This window comes from Cyanistes caeruleus, chromosome 1 (genome assembly GCF_971803275.1).
Source record: "Cyanistes caeruleus chromosome 1, bCyaCae1.hap1.1, whole genome shotgun sequence".
NCBI lineage: Eukaryota > Metazoa > Chordata > Aves > Passeriformes > Paridae > Cyanistes > Cyanistes caeruleus.
The window spans coordinates 85,050,258-85,070,706 of record NC_141701.1 but is presented as its reverse complement, the minus strand read 5'-3'; the positions used below and the strand labels follow the sequence as shown (position 1 = coordinate 85,070,706).

Below are 20,449 nucleotides of genomic sequence, written 5' to 3'. Positions count from 1 at the left end.
CATTGCACAGCTGAACAGCATCCTTAGTATATCTACTTAGTAAATATTGCTTTCTTAAATCCTCAGGACAGATGGGAGGAGGAATTTAGATCAAAAGTACCACTGGCAGAACATCTATTCCAAGGGCAGTTGTACAGAGTATCAAATATATTTGATTATTCCTAAGCATTCTTGATAAGCATCAGATACGCTTAACACTTCTCAAGAAATCTTTTCACAGAACAAGGCCTCATAGGCATAATTTATCATGAGTTAACCAAAGCAGAATAAAGCTCTTGAAGCATCTTTGCATTCTTGATTGTTTTTATTTGGAGTGGTCACAAGCAATCACATAAGTACTTTTTTTTCTTGTTGCAGTTGTTGTAACATGAGTGTTGGCTGTTGTCCCTGTGCACAAAGGGATTGTGCCTCACACTCCAGCACCACCAGAATCATCTCATGTCACTGACTCCTCCTTACTTTGCTCAGTCAGGGTCCAGTTGGATGCCACCATCTGTCAGAGACCACAAGGAGGCATGGGGTCTGACAGTGGATTCTCATGAGAAAGACAGTAATGTGAACAGGAAATATCCCATCAGGAATCCTTTCTTGGGACAGGCTCCTGTGGAAAAGAACAAACCCTTATTGTCACTATTGCCGCTTTAGCTTTATATTCTTGTGCTCATCCTTTGATTCATTCTCTCTCCCCCCACTCTATTCCCATCCGATGGGTGGGAAACAGGATATTTTGTGAAATTCTTTCCTTCCTGTGTGGGTCTACATGACATCTTTAATTAGCAACTGTCTGCAATGGAAGTGAACAATTAGAAAGCACAACTATCCTGCTGATGAGATCATAATACCGTTGCTTTTTGAACAGGTATTTAAGGCATCACTTTCTGTCATTTACAAAGATCGTTGATGTTATTATTTAAAAATATCACACTCCAAAAAAAGTCTTAAAACACTTCCCTACAGAACGAGTGATCAGGAAGAGTTTTACAAACATTTTCTGTCTTTGTGTCCCCTGAAGAGTTTTTTATTTTTGTTATGCAAAAGCGTGATGGGAAGGAGACCTCTGCCTTCTTCCATGGACAGAACTCCTGCAAGCTGGCACCTGCCATTTTACCTGGAATAAGGAGGAATACTTGTTTATTTAACAACCCTAGTGCTGGGGCTGATCAGAGTGATGTGTCCTTCTACAAAAAAACCCAGTGGTTGAAAATATTTTTCTCAGGGTGGGATTTGACAGTATGGAGGCACAGAGAGCAGCACTGCCTTGGAAGAAGACCAAAATATAGACAAATCTGGCACACTCAGAGGACCTGGAACTGGTCCTTCCTAGCCTTGTCCTGCAGACTGGTAGGTGTCAATGCTATTAAGCCTCATCTGGCAAGACTGCCCTTAAATGCCAGGAGTCAGAGTGATAGCCCTCAACTGGATGTCCTATAGGGCTGGCCTATCCCTCTCTCCCACATCCACCATGATGAAGTTTTCTTTTCCCACTGCTGCAACTGTACAGCCCCAGGGGACATTAAGACAATCTTGCTTTCTGATTTTCCTTCCTTTCTTTCCTTTGCTTCTTTTTATTAGTTTGAATCTCTGATGTTCTACCTGGCACCTGAGAAAACTCATTTACACCACTACAGAGCAGCATACACTCTTTTTGTGAAAACAAAGAGTAACCACACAGGAAGCTAGATCAGGGAAATAACAGGATCTCTGAGCCAGTATGACATTCCAAAATCTGGGGCGGTGAACTAAGAAAACTGCAGAGCAAAGCACAGGGTTGTGCTTTTGCTAGAATATCTGTCATTTCCTCAAGGTGTCTGAAGGTTGGTGTGGAAACCCATGTAGGATCTCACCAGGCTGTGTGTCACATCCGAGAAGACACAGACAGGAATAAGAAGTTTTTTTCCAGGCTGAACTTGTGTGCCAAATCTCCCAATTGCTATCTCACGTTGTCACAGCAACAGGTTTGTCTACAGCTGCTTCACAACACAAAGCAACTGCAAGCACTGCCTCCTCATTTCCATACAGATCTAATCATGAAACAAGAATGTGCTCGGTCATAATCGTGCTGGGACTGGGTGTCTTCAGCGAGGTTTGCACACCCCGATAAATTGGCTTGCAGTTGAAAATAGAAACCACTACTGTAATAACAGAACATATAACTGAGCGAAGACTGCCAGGGTGTGAATATTGCTAATGGCATTGAGGGTCTTTATCGCATCTTGTAAAGTGTTATCAATCAAACTACAGGTGTTAAGCAGGTAAAAGCTGTAGTTTGAGGCAATAGATAAGAACTTTTCCCTTGGATCTGAAGCACTGTTTCCTACTAGACCTTTCCTGAAAGAAAGTGTCAGGATATCAAAGGGGAAAGGAAAGATATATTTTTAGGCCTTGAGGCAAAAGAGGGAGTGGATTTTGTAGATAGTTTTAGGAGAAGCATTATCAACCTCTCGGAATGACTTCAAATAGCAATCTCTTCCCCAATCACAACCAGATGTTTATTATATTTACCAAAGAATTTGCCTTATTTTTTTTTTCTTAAATAGCAATATGCTAATAATATTAAAGCTATGACTTGTGAACTTGTGAAGTGTATGTGGGAAGAGAGGCAAGCACATTTGATTTGCGTAGCTTGCCATATACCATAGGCACCCAATATAAATGGGTGGCTACATTAAACTGGGGCTTGTTTGATGTACTGGGATCTAATGCACATCACTTGGTTTGCTCCCAGCAAGTGTTATGCTTATTTAATACACAGGAGGTAAAGAAATCAATTTCAAGGCTATAACTGAAAGCCACTATAAAATTCCACTGTTACTGCCATGCTGTAAAGTACATATGTTATTGATTCCTCTGGCCTCCTTTACATGGGAGGTGACTTGGTGGCTTGGGGCCTCAGCCTTTTATCTGAATTCAGGCCCTGCCCAAGGAATCTGTTGGCCTTATTCTGAGTCTCCATTTGGGTACAGAAATAGCTGTACCATTTATAGCAAGGAAAGATACCTATGCCTGGTTCTGGTTTGAACCACAAGCTCGTAGTTTTGGAAGCTGAAAATCTGTAATTCAGGACAATTTTTTTTTTTCTGAAACAAACAATTTATTTATTTTTTTTTTCAACTTTATACTTTCTTCCTTCTTTAAAAAAGAAAAGGAATGACCAAAATTAAAGATATAGGTATGAGTTTACAGAAAAGTAAAAGCCCCTTTCACTGTGCAGTTGATCAGATACTTCAACTAATTTCTGAGGCAGGCAAACCCTTTTATAGTCATTTTACAGTCTGGGAAGAGAGGCAGGGATGTACCTAGGGACCTTACTTGGGGCAGAGGCCAGAAACTTGGCCCCACATTTCCAGTTTTGAGTTCCAGAGACCCAACCTGAACTCTAAACCATGGGAACTGCAAACCAAAACCAATCATGAAAAGTGAAAAGGAAAAAAAAAAACCCTACTAGGAAAAAGATCTGTGCATACAACCTGATATCTGAGCCATCTACCTCCTAACACAAACCACTGCAGATGAAACAGCCAATCTCCTCATACACAGCTACTTTTTTAAACTAGCAGATTTTGTCTGGATTTCAGCCAGAACTTTAGTGTATTATAGGTTCAGCTAAAACATTTTTAATAATCTCATATTGTAGTGGTCATCTCCTATGGCCACTCAATTTTCACAGAGTGTTACAGTATTTTTTTATCTAATGGTCTAAGTCTATTAAAAAAGGCAGTGCCCCTGGAAAGGTGAGAATTTTTTTGTATCTAAACTGACGGTAGGTCAAAACTCAAACCTTGACTCTGAGCCCTTTGTACGCTGGAGACAGTAGCTCTGGGCTTGTGAACCCAAGCTGTGTCTGTGCCATGGTGTGGTCCAAGTGTGGAGGAAATATCTTGCCAGATGCCCAACTAGAGCACTAAGAAATACATGCCAGTTGATTTATCCCATTTATTACCTGAATCTCATAGTAGTTGATCAGCCTCTGAAATGAAGAACTCAATCTTAGTTACCAAGATTGACTGATTGGAGTAATTGAAGCAATCTTATTTAATGTTTGCCTCAAATGATCTGGCAGTCTGATTCAGATAAGATTTCAAACAGTCTCTGTGCTTTTGATCTCAAATTAGCTTCAGGATTAACTCAAGATTGGTTCAGACACAGTAAAAAATTCTCTCAAGTGTATCTTGCACCGTAGCCGTGCTCAAGCCCTCTTCCTAATTCCACTGGATTAATTAAAATCTCACTTCAACCCAGTTGTGCTAAGGACAGTTTGAACTGTATGACAGCTCTGGGAAGCTGAGGGGAGACACAAAACAGCACTTACAGAAGCTCCTGTGGATGAAGAATTGTTGCAGGAGGGAGAATCCTTGCTGCCTCCTTCTTTTAATGCTGTGATTTCTTGTCTCTCTGGTACACAAAGAAAAGTATCTGTGAGCGATAAGATCACGAGACAACATGTCCTCCCAGCACAAATAACATTAAATTAGTTTATTCAAGACAGCAGTCAAAACCCATTTCTACCAGTGAAAGCTCCAAGCGAGCCTGAGCCTTTAAGGAGCTTTCCTTCTGCCTTCTGCTCCCTTCACAGGACTGCTTCAGACAGAAATGCTTCTAACATTTTGAAGGCATACTACACAAGAGGTATGATTTAACATAAAAAGACCTATTTTGATGTAAGTATTTGCTTTTAACAGCTCTGTTCCTTTGTGCATTCCTTTCCCAGGTACAGGACAGGTGCTTCAGGGCAACTCTAAAGACAATTTCCAACAGTTTGGGAGCCTAACTATGGTCTGCTAAACAACATAGCTAAGCAGACAGACAGATACCTGTTAGAGTCAAGTTACTCCTGTAACTAACCTCATGTAATAAACTCTCCCAGGCAGCCTATTTACAATTTGAGGGGAAAATATACCTTTGAAAATTGTTTTCTAAAGGCATTCTGGCTCACATTTCTCTGTTCATGATTAGGCTTTGTGGTATTAATTCCCTTATTTTTTTTTTTTAAGATAGGGAGGTATCTAGGCTCAGGTTTCTAGAAGTTCCTAGGTGTGAATAGCTGCAGATGTGTGCACTGGTACCTCAGGCTTGCTGAAATACCTGCCTATGACTTGCAGCTCTCTATTTATCATTTACTCTTTGCTACTGTTGAGAGAGGCAATAAACACTTTGAAAAAGCTGCTCCCAAGTAGCAAGATTACTTCAGAAGGTGAGTTTGAGGTTCTTAATTCCCTTAGAAATGCTCTGCATTTTTCACCCCAGGTCTACAGAAGTGTTTGTGTATCACCTAAAACCGCAAAGCCTGATTCTGATTAGGCTGTGGGTACCACTGCTAGGTTATTGTTTTAAGATACCATCATGGAAAAACTTCAGTTATAACTTAATTAATTCAAACACTATCGTTACTTTTGAATGGAAGCATTTTATCCAAGCAAAGGATCACCCCCGAACGACTGTATTTGTACTGCAGAACCACCACGGCTCTAGGGTTCAGCTAAGGTCTGCATTCAAAGTTATTGCATTAACACTTATGTTATACTGCTGCCTACAGGTCCATATTTAAATTTAGGATGTTATGCTAACTTATGTTTAAACAAGGCTCCTGTTCCAAAGCTTAGGAAACAAGCAAGATAAGAAAGGTATGGGAGAAGCTGAACCCATTTTAACTTTCCATGGTTATGTTTGTGTATGTAATTGAATGCATTTCTTCCACTGGCCTGGAGCCACCCGAGAGGGGTTGGTTTTGTAGCAGAAAAAATCCTACATTTGGGAATGCAGTTCAAGAGGAAGACAGGGATTATGGTAGTGCCTGTATGAGAGGTGCTGTGGAGGAAAGCACAGGGATGCTTAGAATGGCAGCCCTGCACACGACAGACAGGTAGGTGTCTGATGATCTCTCCTGTGGTGTTTGTTGCACACTGTCATTTTGCCTTGTGGAAACTGCATGTTTTTAAAGCAAATGTATATGTATTTTGAGGTTGGACACAGAATATAAGGACTGTCTTTTCCTAATCTGAAATTTAAAGATCCCTTATGAGAAGCCTATAAAAAGAATGATACGTGCCACGTGTTTCACCAAAATGGAAACATCTTTCTTGCAGAGGCTGGAGTGGGGAAGGGTAGTTTTCCTTTCCAGTTCATGTGCATAGTTCTTTGATTAACCAGCTTAAATTGCTACACCCATATTTTGAATTTCAAAATATTTTCTGAATACAGGAAGAAGAAATTTCAACTTAGTGCCTGTAGGGGAGCCAGACACCTCTGCAAGCACTTTCTCTTCTCCCCACAGAACTGATAGATCTTAGCAACTCAAGATGTTGGTGGTTTCAACTAAAGCTAACAGCAGCTGAAATAATTTTCTGTTCTGTAAACTACGCTATTTTTGCAAAAGGAGACTCCTTTATTTGAACAATTAACAAACTGACATTTCCTCAGATCATATAAATTAATAGAAATGTTAGCATTTAGCACTGAAAATCCTCTGCACCCTGGAGGCTGGATAAGGTATTAGTCAGCTCTAATTAAAGTTGTCTAATGCCAGGCAGTCCCCAGTGACTGCCACAATGCTGTTTCCTATGTAATTGTTGGTCAATTTGTTGCAATATATCATCAGGATTACTGAATTATTAGTTATAATAACAACTTCAGAGTCAATAGCAGTGTCACAGCAAGGGTAAGTAAACACTAGAAAATGATGAGGGATGGAAATACCTTTCTAGCAGCTACATCATATTAGTAGTGCAGGGACCACCCACTGTAACAGCTAGGCACAATGATAAATTCCTACTTGGAGAAGGTAGAGTTGGATGTTTTTGCCTTAATGTTCTGCATTCATCTCAGTGACATCCCCTATAAGCTCCTCTTTGATTCCTGCCCACCAGCTGTGGAGCATGCACATGAGGTAGCTTAAACTGACTAAAACCCACACAATCTGACAGACAAAATTTTACAGCTACCAATGTCAAACCATTTGCACAGACCATCCCCAGGGATGCTTCTCCCAAAGATCTACAGGTCATTTTCCTATGGCTCTTGGGTCATCCCGAGTCCCATTTTCACAAATGGTCTGGGGGATCAGGAGCCCAAACCCTGTCAGTCAGGTGCCAGTTCTTCATTCTCCAAAGGCCACCTCTCCAAACACTTTTGATTCCTGATACGGTTGGTGGGTTATGACCACTTGGAAAATCTGCCCCTTGTGTATTTCTGAGAAAGGCAACACAAGGTCCTCTATGGAAGAGGTGTGATCGAAGTGTCTGTTGCTTTTCAAAGAAGAACATAGTATTTGCTGTTACTATTTTGACTAAGGTGAGAGATACTTTTCAGAACTATTCACAATTTCAAAGGATGCATTAATTTTAGAAGAAAAAAAAAAAAAAAAGTATTTTTCTGTGAGTGAAGTCCAGGACTTCCAGGAACTCCAAAGAAAAAGTACTTCTGAAAAGAAATTTCAAGATTGATTTTAAGTTCAAGGTGTGTTGGGAAATGGACTGAGAATTCAGTGTGTGGAAACATGACCCGTAAAGTTCAGCGTATACTGCAAGAACCAAAACCTAATTAGAGGAGTTGGTCAGGTTTTTAACTTATCTACCTAATCTCCAACCACAGCCTCAAAGGTTGAAAATGTGAATCCATCTTCTAAACCGAGAAACAGGTCATTAAAATTCAGGCTGTACAACTAACATTGCACTCATTTAACAAAACAAGAGTTCAAAACATAAGAAGTTAAACTCCACATCAGAGACATTTCTGGAAACCGCAGACTTAACGAACTATCTTCCCTCCATTGGTTTCAAATCAAACAGGCACAGAGGCTTTCTTTGGCACAGCCTAACCCTGTTCAACCAGGTGTGGGTCTCCATTAAGTTACCCTTGTGCAGGAATTTGAAGACAAGCATTTGTAAACTTTTTTTTTTTTTGGTTGGTTTGTTTGCGTTTAAAAAATGCACCCACAGTGGTTGCCCTGCTGAAAGCAGCCCGGACTGATGGAACAGCAACCCAGAGCCAACCAGCCGAGTCACAGCCCTGGCTGCGTGTGAGCTTGTGGTCTGCTCTCACAGCCTGACCCACTGGAAAAAAAGAAGTCTGTGGAAGCTCAAGCTACAGTGAGATGACAGGTGACTTCTGAGGAAAAAGAAAACCCTATAGCTGTAGCCTATACTGTTTCTGGAAACCTGGGACAAGTAATTTGTGGGAGAGACGGTGTCAGGCAGAGCTGGCTGAGTGATAGTGGAATAAGTCCATTCCAAAACTGTGAAGGTTTTCCAATTTTTTTGTATGGTCTTGAAATGAAAAACAAAACAAAACAAAAAACTTTTAAAATGGAAGGGTGTGGAACTGTGTTGAAACATCTATTTCTGAGTTAGAGAGATCGAGTTGTCAGGTCAGACATAACCAGAGACCTCAACCTGCGATGCAGAAAACTCCCCATTCATCAACACCAGCACCACTGCAAAATGGTTTGGAGTCCAAGAAGCAGCATATTTTAGTTAAATATATTTCATCAAACATGTTCTGATGAATTCCAATCTTGAGATGTCATTGTGTCACCAGTTTGTGGAAAGATCAGTATTTAAAAAAAACTCATAAAAATAAAGAACTGGAAAAGAAGCTGAAGTACAGTCACTCAAAAGACATTTGTCAGCAAAATCAAATATATGTTCAGGCATATTCTGTTTCATCACATACTGTTCCTTTTAGGGGTGAGGCACTTAAGTAATTTCTCTATTTTGGAACGAGACTGCAAGACAAAACGTTGATCTTCACTTTGGCAAAAAAAGTTACATTAAGTCTATCAAGATGAAAGTGGAGCAAACCAATAATTTACAGCTTAAAATAGCGACTCTGTTCTTCAGCTATGTGTAAACTTTTCATCTCACAGGATGCAATCAAATATATATCAAATATATATATATATATATATATATATATATATAGTACCTATCTATATATACATTCACACATAAATATAATATTTTCATGTACACACACACACACAGATGCAAACCACATCTGGAGTTCCATTAAAATATTTCTCCTACCTCCTCAATAACCACAGTTACAGTAATCCCTAGAAGGAACAGAGTAGGGCTAAGGTCAGCCGTCTCTGATCACCAGTGTTTGTACAAAGTGATTTTATGTTTCATTTGCATTAGAGATTGATATCAAGTTAGAATTTTGGCTCAAAAGAGTTTTTATGGAAGAAAAAAATGTTTGGAAAGTTGAAATATTTTCCCAAAGGAAGGTTCAGGGAATAAATGAGAACATATTTATCTTTTTCAAGGCTTTTGCAAGCTGTAAAACAGGGAGAAAATTCCCAACCTTGCTTCTCACAACACTGCATTATCACAAGAGAGTCTGTACTGTATTTTTTATGCTGAAATAGAAATAATTTAGAAAAAGAAAAGAGGGAAAACATAATGTGTAAAATTCAGTCTGTTCTTCAGTGAAAATACTACAATTTTTTCATTTTAAGAGTGTTACCACCTTTTCACCAAGATGATTTCAAGCATGATGTACGTTTTCCATCAAGCTTGAAAGAGTATTTAAGAAACACCTTCATTTCCATGAGAGTTCATAGTTTGAGAGTTCATAGTTTGGGTTTTAATTTATTTTTTTCCCCCAAATGTTTTTATTGAAACAAATTTCAGCCTATTCTAGCTTGCATTTTGGATTCTCTCAAAATTCAAACACAAAACTTCAAAGCAAGCCATCTCCACAACCATTACTTTTGTAGGATTTTGATCAAAGCCATGAAAATTCCTGGTTCCACCCTGCAATAATGAACCAGCCCATGTTTCATTTGAAATCCAGCTCTGAGGAGGTGACTTACCTATCTGGTTTGCAAGAATCCTGCTGTCTTCACCTGACCCGAGAGCATCTCCGCATAGCAAAGCCCTCCTCCAACTGGAATGCATCCATGCAATACAGTCCCTATTCCCTCGATGTGGGGGGCACCAAAGTTTGGCTGTCAAACTCCTGTTTACCAACCTTCTCCAAGTTCAGAAAGCTCCCTCTTTCTGCAACCTGAAGATCAAGGTTTTTTTTGTTTTTTTGTTGTTTTTTCTTAGCAATTCACTAGATAGCTGTGTTTGCCTAAAGAGACCCTCCCACTGCTCTTTTATCCTCTGAAGGCAGGCCAATTTTCAACTACAGCCTGATGGTTGCCTGGGTTAACCTCTGCCTTGTTTCATGAGGCTTAGAAACCCCAATACACCTTTCAAATGGCGTGTCTGATCACACTGCTCTGGCAGATAAGGAGAAAATTAGAATGAGTTTCTCCAGGTAAGCGCCAGCATGAAGGTACCATCATCTTCCAGGGGGGAATGCCTGGCAGGCAGGCATGCAGGCAGGCAGGTTTGGAGATCAGTTCTGATGGGGACACAGAAAAGGCAGCTGTGTAACAGCACAGTAACAACATTATTTCAGTGCTGCTGCCAGGCAAGGCTGTGGTGCTTCCTTCTGTGGTGCAATTTGGGACAAATATCTTGAGAGCACTTTTAACCCTAAAATATTGTACGTAAGACATTTAGGTGTTGAAGATAAAGTTATCCTTACCTTGTTCTTTATAGCTTATATTCAAGTATTTTAGATTTGAATCTTCATGTTCCAATCTAAGGCCTTTACCCTTTAAGTTTTCCTACTATTTGTAGGATTTTTCCATCAGGCTGGCAGACTCTTCCTCCTCTCTCACCATGACTGCATGCCACAGTCCTGTGCAATATCATAGGTAAAAAACATGGGTTACTACAACTTGGTTTCTAGTTTCTATTTAATTATGTTTCTTCAGGTTCAAATGCAATCTTCACTGCACAGAAAAAATTTGGTCTTGCAGTTGGTCCAGACTGCTTTCACCAACTAAACTGTCCTTTGAGTGAGGGGTGACATCCAGCAGAGCCATCTGAATTTTCCAAACTGACTCTGAGGATATCTAATTACTCCTCTGGATACCTGGCTTTCCTGAGGCACAAGTTGTCTTTCCTAAATCAGAATGTGTTCAAAATAAATACAATTGAAAGAATAAAAAGGAAAATCTCAAGCCTAAAAAGTACAAAACAGAAAAAACCCCAACAACTTTCACCTTGGCATTTTAAATGATTTTTTTTTAAACTACAAAGCCAGAGAAGTTCAGAATTCACCACCAAATCCCCACTCTTTAGGTCTCCATTCTCTTGTGTGCCCTTCACAGCTTTCCTCAAAACCCTAGACAGACATTTTAGCATCTCCTGCTGAGGTCAGTGGGATTTAGGCAGATCCACGCCCCTGCAGCATGCAGGAACTCAGCTCCTCTGCACTGACAGCAACTCAGCTGCTCAGATTTGTTCCACGGTGTGGCCTGCAAAAGAAATTGTTTCAAGGTGTACAAAGCATTTGCTGTTTGCTGCTGTTGGCAGGGTAAAACTGCCATGGAGCTGTTGCCAGGGGAAGGAAGAAATTAAATCCCCTCAGGAAAGAGAAGAACACACAGGTAGAGAAGGGGGAGTGGGGTGGGAGGCATGGGGTCAGCCCTGGGACCCAGCCCTCATTTGGAAATGAGTTTGCTGTTGGCACAAGGTTTGGCCAGGCTTGCTGATCCTCCTGTGTGCACCTGAGCATCCCTGTTTGCAGATGTCTGCCACAGGCTCAGGGTTGTCCTTTGCCCCTCTGAGCCTTTGGTGTGAAGCCTCCTTGTGCAAGTCTTTTAAAAGCAGTGACTCTTACTCTGGCAACTTGTGGTCTAATGGCACACCGAGGAGGGCACTCAAAAGCCTTCACTGTCTGGGAACACAAGTGACTGCATGGGAGCACAGCCCTTCTGCAAATACCTGGGTGGCTCGGGAAGTCTTCCCTGGGTCTGCCCCATATTCCCAACCCAAAACACACCAAAGTGCTTTCTCACCCACACTGATTTGCTGATACCCATTTGTGGTACAAGAAACTAGACTCCAGACCATGAGGCAACACTTTCAAAATGTATAAACCCTCTTCTTATCCCCATGCAGCCCAATCTGCTTTGAGTGTGATGAAATAGCTTTGAAAGGGAAGGAAGCCACACAGGGGCAGTAAGCTGAGAGATGGAGAGCAAAAGCCATGGGAAAGGTCTGGGGCCTGATAGTCCTTCCCTTGATCTCAAGTCTTAAATTTTCTGTTGCATCTATGGTTTCCCCAGAGTATTTTTCTCCAGCTAATGCAGCAGGTATACCCATGCTCATTACCCATGCTCACACTATAGTAGCAGGAATCAAATGAGAATCCAAATTTAAGAGCTTTAAATGTTAATTAAAAAAAAAAAAAAAAGAAAAAAAAAAAGGCTAGATACACAATCTTATTTTTCTTCATTCATTTTGGGGCCATGCGTATATGAAACTTCCTCTTCTGTAACTTCTTTCACAGTCTCCCACAGAGTCCTCCTGCAGATAATCTCAGCAGTAACAAAACAATGCTGTTCTTGCTGAATGACAGCACCAATTCTTCCCACTCTGCTGAGTGGGTGCCTAAAACAGACACTTTGCCTCTCGATTCATTATTTTCTCATCACTCTCTGAAAAACCATTGCACCTTCTAAAGAATGAGACTGAGCACTAAAAAGGGATATTCCCTAGCAGAAGATTTTACAATTCACTTCATAGATTAAAAAATATAGTTTTACTTATCTATCTTATTGAACAGACCTTTTCAAACTATTTCAGTGGATTCTTTGCCCCAGAGTGTTAGTTCCAAACCACAGTTTTATGCAACAAAGCTCACTAAAAGACAGAAAAAATTACATTAAGTTTACAGCTAGTTTACACACTAGACATATTTTCCAACAAAAGTCTCTTTGATCTGATAATGCAATGCTTCATTTTGAAGCAAGTTCTACTACTACTACTCAAAAAGTGTTGCCCAATGTCACACAGAGACAGTATTTTTCAAAGATTAATTCACAGCTTTCATTTTAAGGACATGTTTATAGAGGTTGAAAGGAAGTTCAGATAAAGTTGTTGCATTGTGGCAATATATGAAATGAATTGTTTTAATAGGAAAGAAGTTTAAGATAATCTCTCGGCCTTATTTCCTTTACTGGTTAAACCCCTTTGGTCACGTCTGTGAGAGCAATGCTGGCCACTTTTGTTTATTTTTCTTTAACTGAAATTTTTTAACCCTGAAAGTAAAGTTAAGAAGAAAAAATTAGTCCAAGGGGCTTCATGCTGTACCAGTGTGAGCCCTTTTCCAGTTGCAGATGCCTCACTAAGCAAGTACAGTGATGATTTTTGCCTTCCTCCCTGAATTTTGTTTTGGTTGTACCCGCCCTCTGCAAAGGGAAGATTGGCATTGCCATCTGCCGACTCCAGAGATACATAAAAGGAGGATCTAGGTCTACCCAACCAGAAAAATTGTAAAGCTGATGGAAACAGGACAGGCCTGACAAGAAGAGAGGAACTCCTCAGAGGAGCTGTCAGGTGGAAAACTGGAAGTGAGGAGATTGTACAGCACCAGCACAAGTGCAACACTACCTTCTTAAACCATAAGGTAAAGCTTAGGATTTTGGAGGTGAAGTCTGAAATCCAGAGGCTGCTTTCAACCAAGATTTCTGTGGTCTGTGTCTTATGTGGATAAGAAGAGAGTTCCTATTCCTGGAGGACTGCCAAAGTTGTCCCTTTCCATTGGTTTCTTTTTTGTTTTTTTCCAGCAGAGACTGCTAGACAATTTTATATATAGTTACTTTTGATTTCTTTCAAATACCAGAAGTTAAAAATGTGAGGTGGACTAGCCAGACAACACCAAGTTTCTACTGATCCTTTACCTAACAGACCAGAAAACAGAGACTGTTTCCAGTAATACCATCTATGTTTTGTGGATTTTACCTCCCTCAGGTCCAGGACAGAGGCCCACACAAGTGCTTCCCACACAAGTGCTCCTCATGGCTAGGGAGACTGAGAGTGCAGTTCTGCATCTGGGGTCTGAGGTTGCTAAACCAGCAGGCTTGGAGCTCACCCAGGTGCCTGTTTTGTGCAGACATGTCACCAATGTGCCCTTCATCCACCTCTACAGAAAGGCTCTGGCAACGTGCTCATCTGTCCTCCTGCTCTCAGATATGATGTGTCACCCCCAGGCTTGTGAGAGATCCATACAGAGGCTAAGGACTACCACAAGGTACCTGAACCATGTAGGGCTGAAACCTTCCCTCAGAGACTGTTCCTTATCTCAGACACTGCAGAACATTATTAGCTGAGCTACAGGTAGCCAAACCTGACTGGAAGGCTTTCTGCCAGTTTGCTTGTACCCGGCAGCCTCTGCCAGACCACTCACAGCGACACCCTCCAACCACAAAATATACAAGTCATAATGTACACTGCACTTGAGCATTAGCAGAGGTGTTACAAAGTGGATTTACTTATGTCCATCACACTCTCAAGGAGCCCTTGCAGACGTCACTTAAAGATTAACAGTAATACTAAGGAACAAACACTAAAACCCGCAGCTTCATTTGCCAATATTGAAGGGACAACTTGCCGATAGCGCAGCAGCTCACTGACTGTGAGCAGACAGGCTCAGTTCTGCATTATCTGTATCTGACTTTTATTGAGGTACCTAACTTTGATCTTTGATAAAGGAAAATCTTGGCAGGTAGCTTCTTTTTATGCTGTTTCTGGAAATCCTGCACATTTGAAACTTTGGTGAGAAGGGCCGACTAACATTTTCATGAATGCAGACATTCACAGTTACCACTGAAGTATGACCTGAGTTATTTTTCTCAAGACCACAATCACATCCAGCTCTGCAACTGAATTGATTTTAATGTAAGTGAAAATATTTCTGTGTTTAGATATGACAGAGAATCGTATGTACACCTTTGTCCAACAAAAGAACAGTTTATGTCTCCAAAGCTGAGAGTGAATGTTCTGTGGTGTCTGTCTTCAAAGCACCTCAGTGTGAAAGCAGCTACTTCAGTTGCTTTAGCCTACACAGAAAGGCAGCTTCCAGGGATGTACAGTATCACTGCTGCACTGGTTCATTCATTAGAACCTTTCCAGCTCACTTTTCAAAGTGCTGTAGAAACAAAGAGAATGTGCCAGGGGACACTTTTGCAAGGGTACAACTTATACAACTTCCTTGTTTTAATTATCTAAGTGGTAGGTGGGTGGAGCACACCTTCATAATTTGCTTTTCTCTTTTATTACTGAAATAAAATATCTGAAATATCTGAGGGTGCTGGGAGAGAGGTCGCTCTTATTGCATTCCTTTGCAGGCAGCATGGCTTTTTCAGGGACACCTGTCCACATGAAACTCTGTAAACGCTTTCTAACAGGTCCCCAGGTAGTAGAAAGAACACAGCTGCTAAAGAGCGCTAATGGCAGGACAGCTGCTTGGCTGACAGAATTGGAACCAGCATGGTGCATGTGCTGGGACTGTAAACAGGAATGAATTTTCCTAAAAGCTTTATAAGTAAAAATGTTTATTTTTGGAATATTAGCAAAATAAAAGGAGTTACAATGTTCCTTTAATTTTAAGTCAAAACATAATGACATGCAGCTTTTAAGAAGGTTTATTTTATAGCATAATCTCAAATTGAAACAAGGTGGCTTCGAAACAACTTCAGAAATACCATAGATTTCTTCCTACATGTATATATAAAACATGCTTGGGCATTTATTTTTTGTCCTTAATGTGTAGTAAAATTGATCATGAAATTCTGCTTTCAACAAACCACACATCAGGTATTGGGGAATGCCCCTCTGTCTCCAGGCCTGTCACTGACAGCAAATGCTTGGTGTGTAGTGCAAGAGGGTACAACAAGGTATCTGGAACGGGTTATTCACATGCTAAAAAGATGAAATAGAGATCTTGCCTGCCTCCCTGCCTTCCCCCAACCATAGCCTTCCTCTCAGAGCCATCCAGTGCCAAGAAAGTGCCCTCTTGTGACAGCCTCAGTGCAGGCTCAGAGATGGGATTTTGAACTCAGATGAACACCAGCATCAGACTAGTTGCAAACAACTTAAATTCTTTTTGGAGTGTTAGTAAACAACACATTCTCTTTGGGAAGTTCACCTGAGGACAGCAGAACACAAACTGCTTGCTACTCCCCCCACAGCACTTGCAGTGCAGCACACCAGCCTGGATGATGAGCAGCACTTACCTTGCCCTCTTGAAATGCCATCCCTATCTTTTTAGGAATGACAGAGGCATCTATCTAGACTTTGTCATGTTTCTCAAAGTCTCTCAAAGGCACTTTCTGCTGTACATGCTTCACCAGCATCTCATCAAGGGATGAAAACAGTGGGTCTACCACTTGTACATAGCTCTTCACAGCTTCATTCTCCTCTTGAGTCTGAAGCTACGCTTGGTGGAAAGTTATTAATTGCCTTTTTCACAGCTGGCACCAGCAGCCTTGCATGTTGACTCAAAGTGTGATGTGATAATTAGGCAGGGTGAGGAATCTTTGTTAAATTTCATTCTTTGGCACTATTTTGCCTTTGATCTTCACTGCTCTCCTTTCCAGAAGAGTTACAGCATTCCAGCAGAAGCCAAGGGTGGGCCTTTCATCAACCTGGGGGAAAAGCTTTGTCCTGTGCCCCACAGCACTCTGCTCTCAGTCTTAAACATCCATTTTGGATGACAGCTTGCTGGAGTGCCGGTGAGGTGCTTACAGTCAGAAAAGCACGTACGGTGCATCCTCCACCGAAACACAGATCACATCAACAAATTAAAAGAGAAGTAGGAACAAAGCTCAGTAATGAAATAAACAAGTAAAGCAGGCTTTTAATAATGCCATTTCCCCATTAATTGGATTGAAACTTTGTATTTTACTCTGCAGGATAGCAAGGCCATGGCACAATAAATTTAAAATCCTGTAAAACCAATGTCCACTTCCTTCTTGGATTCCAAAGCTGTCCATATTCCAGAGTCATGCAGGCAGATAACTTCAGCATTCTCTTGATTTTAACTGGTCAATTACAAACCACTTAACAGATGGTGTAGAATAGCTATATAAACTCAGGAATAAATCCTAGAGCATTTACATGCTTACAGATGAATCACTTTCCAAATGTTCATTCTTGGGCTTTTGTCACTTATAATTTCTTTGAGATCTAGCCTTTCTACTTCCCACAGCCTATTCCTCTCCAGACCTGGGATGACATGCAATGCAGGGAGACAGTGGGAACACCTGAATCTCATGAATCTTGTCCCTGCCATATTGTTAACAACACTGGGCTTTTAGCAATACATCAATGCAAGCTGAAGAAAAAGCATCTGAGATGTAATTGGTAGGAGTTTTGCAATATAGACCAAATAAATGAGAGAACACTGGTTAGCAATTCATTTTTTCCACCCCAGGAAGGATATGATTGCCTGTTACGCTGTGATATGTCCTATGTCCCAGAGCTGTTTTGCTACTAGAAATTAGGCAGGGGTAGGACACCTGCAAGACCGGTATGTAACTGTGCACATGACAATGAACTTAACGTCAAAGTGAATGTATGTGAAGAAATGAACCTGTGTGGTGTGTGATACATAAAGAGTTACTCTTGAAAGATGCTTTCACCAAGCCGCTGTCCTCACAGACCCTTGGTCTTCCAAACTGGGGAGACTGAGTGTGAGCTGCCTGTTAGTAGGTTTTGCTGCCACAGCCTTTTAATGGTGGTAATCAACAGAGCTTGTATGCATCATCTTTAGTTTCTTCTGGAGAAATGTGTGAAAATTCCAGGAGGAGATTTCACGTGACTGCTGGGATCACGTGACACCTGATGCTGGTGCAGGAGCAGATATCTGGCTGTTCCATCTCTTATCTGATGGCTAGCATGTTGCTGCTCCTACCCCAGAGAAAGTTCAAAAGAGTAATTCCCTTCAGGGGTATGAGACCTCCCTTTCACACACAGTGGGCTGAGCCACAGCGCTTTTTTTCCCTCTTATGCCAGTCTGCCTTCCCTCTTTTCCACATCGTGCTCCTGGCTGCAGCTGGCCCTATCTGAAATTCAAGAGCTGGGATGCAAAGCAGCAACTCACAGTTAATTGATAAACAGCCACAGCAACAGAAGTACAGAAGTGGAAAAAGGCAAAGAAAGCCTCTTTCTTCTCCTTAGAGCCTAAGGATTATCCAGGATACATGATTTACAGGGCAGGTTTTTTGTGGATTGGGTCAAAGAGGTATCCTGGTCCCAGGATGCAACAAAGAGAACACAGTGCTGGGTCACACTTACACTGGGCTGCCCAGGGACTGTAACCAGTCCTTCTCGTTCTTCTGCAGCTTCAGCTTCTGCAGCAAGTTTTAAAGATGCTTCTTACAGAGAGTGTCCCCGTGGGAATGCACTGGACTAGGTAAGACCCAGCAGCCCAGTGAAGTTAATTTAAATACATTTTCCTGAAGCGTGGCTCCATTTTAACTGAGACACCATACATCCCAGCTAACTGCACATCTTCCTGGCTCACAACTGTAGGGGTTTTTATGACATCTCCAACTACTTCTACTCCACAGGTATCACCAATGGCTGGATGGATTTCCATGCCTTTAATGAATGGCACTTAAGTAATTAATTTTCCTTATTGGGGCTTTTGTCTTTGTGCTTTGAGTTTTCCAGGAGGGTCTCTTCAAGCTTCTGTCAAACTCCTGTTATAGACAGCCAGATAAAACCAGACATAGAATAAAGGCTATTAAAGATAAAAATCATATGTTCCATGTTAAATTTATACACCTAATGTTCACTGGACTATATGGATATGCTATAGACATGAAAGAGAGAAGATAATTTGCTGGTAGGAAAACCACCACCAGAAGTTCAACTGGGGCAGAGCCTCTCTGAGTTTTTTCTGAACTGGAAAAGGTATAAAAAATGTATTTGAATCTGAACTGAAAAAGAATTAATCAGAATCTTTTCTTGCTTCTAACAAGAGTGGGTTCTGAAGCAGATGGTAAGATTTTTAGATTTCAATTAATCAAGACCGCAAGAAGTGAGATCACATGGCGAAGATATGAAGCCGGCTCTACTCCAGTGAAAAAATTAGATTTCAGAGATGGCAATTCTTGAACAGAGACTATAAATAGAAGAGGAAAAAAAAAAAGCCTGTCTGTGACTGAACCCGGTTTGCAGGTACCCCGTGGCAGAACACCGAAGGACACATGAAGAGACCTTGAAAGTTTGCTCAGATTTACCCACATAAGAGAGCCCAGTGGAACTATCTGAGAAAATTGATTGATGACAAAAGAGTGGGAGCAAAAGGCAGCAAGGCTGTCTAAGTCAGAACCCAGCAGGACTTGTAGCTTGAAACACTGTGCCAGCTAGCGCTTACCATGACCCTGCCCAACAACTCTGGGCATATGCAGCACTTCCTATGACAGGATTTCCTCAAGCTGCACTTGGGTTAATTTCAGGACACAAGAATTATATCCGAACATGCAAGTGTTTAGGTTGCCTGGGTCTACAATAGGCACCAAGTTCAACAGAGACAGCATTTTTTGACCATGGGAAAACCAGTGGAAGAACATGACTTGAAAAGAAAAGGGGTGCTAGATTGACAATAACAAGAATGAGTCTGTGTAAGAGCTGGGGGGATGCTTCAGTTGAGTTCTGCCTCTGACAGACAAAGGAGACATAAAAATATTGCTCAGAATAATGAAATATGCATTGGGAAATTCGTTGCTCATTGGTTGCTCATTTGTTGTTCATTTTGCTCGTGGTCTGATGGAGCAGGTACAGTGTAAAAAGTTGAAGCCTGGATTCCAGAACCGAGTGGTCTCAGAACCACTTATATATCAGAAACATTTAAATTGCTCAAGGAAGTTATTAGCTCAAGTTCTGACAGCAAAATCAGTCATAATCACAACTGACAACTGATGGCTTGAGACATCAGGAGCTCTAGAATAGAAAGAAGGCTGCTGCAATTTTAAGCCATGTATAGAAAATTTTTAATATTTTTACTGATAGGAGCCTTATGAACTTCAAACTGTTTGCAAACTCTTTACTATCATTGCCAGACACACGTTTTGAAAAAAGCACAACTATACTTATTTTTTCCAGCTACCAAACATATGATCTGCAAGGCAAATTTAAGTGAGGCTGATAGTGCAGACACACATATTTCAGCATTCAAGGAAAGTCTGGGGTAACAAACTAAATTTGGTGGGAGCTAATCTAACTATAAAAGCTTTGTCTAGATGAAATACAGACCATGAAATGGTTGTTGGAACAACTGCTCAGGATGTGACCCCACGGAGAGAGGTCTGTAACAGCCTGTGGGTTGTGTTACAGCTATAGGGTTGCTGGGGTTTTAAGTGCTATTGTTCCATTGAAAAGAAATCATGGAACTGAGAACTGTGCTTTAAAGGCTTAAGCAACTTAGGCAGAGACTCCAGGTCTGGGTTGGGACTCAGGCTGCTGTCAACATTAGGCACAACTAGCTGAAAATGCATATGGGAGAAAGTTCTTTTATAAATGCCTTCAGAGCCTATGGTCTGAAAGCCAAAGTCTAGTGTTGAGATGCTGCTGCTGCTCAGGATCTCACCACTGATGCA

General features: G+C 41.1%; 1 long non-coding RNA gene across 2 annotated transcripts in view; it reads right to left on the bottom strand.

Moving 5' to 3' along the window:
• Window positions 1-285: 285 nt before the first annotated feature.
• The window catches only part of LOC111923837 (uncharacterized), a 59,093-nt gene continuing 38,929 nt past the window's right edge, over window positions 286-20,449 (bottom strand). The window contains exons 2-5 of one of the 2 annotated variants that reach the window (XR_015289990.1): window positions 10,537-10,692; window positions 9,812-10,005; window positions 4,310-4,392; window positions 286-601 (exon numbers count right to left, since the gene is read on the bottom strand). This is a non-coding gene — a long non-coding RNA (uncharacterized LOC111923837). The remainder of the gene's footprint in view (window positions 602-4,309; window positions 4,393-9,811; window positions 10,006-10,536; window positions 10,693-20,449) is intronic. The other variant, XR_015289989.1, reaches the window with a different exon arrangement.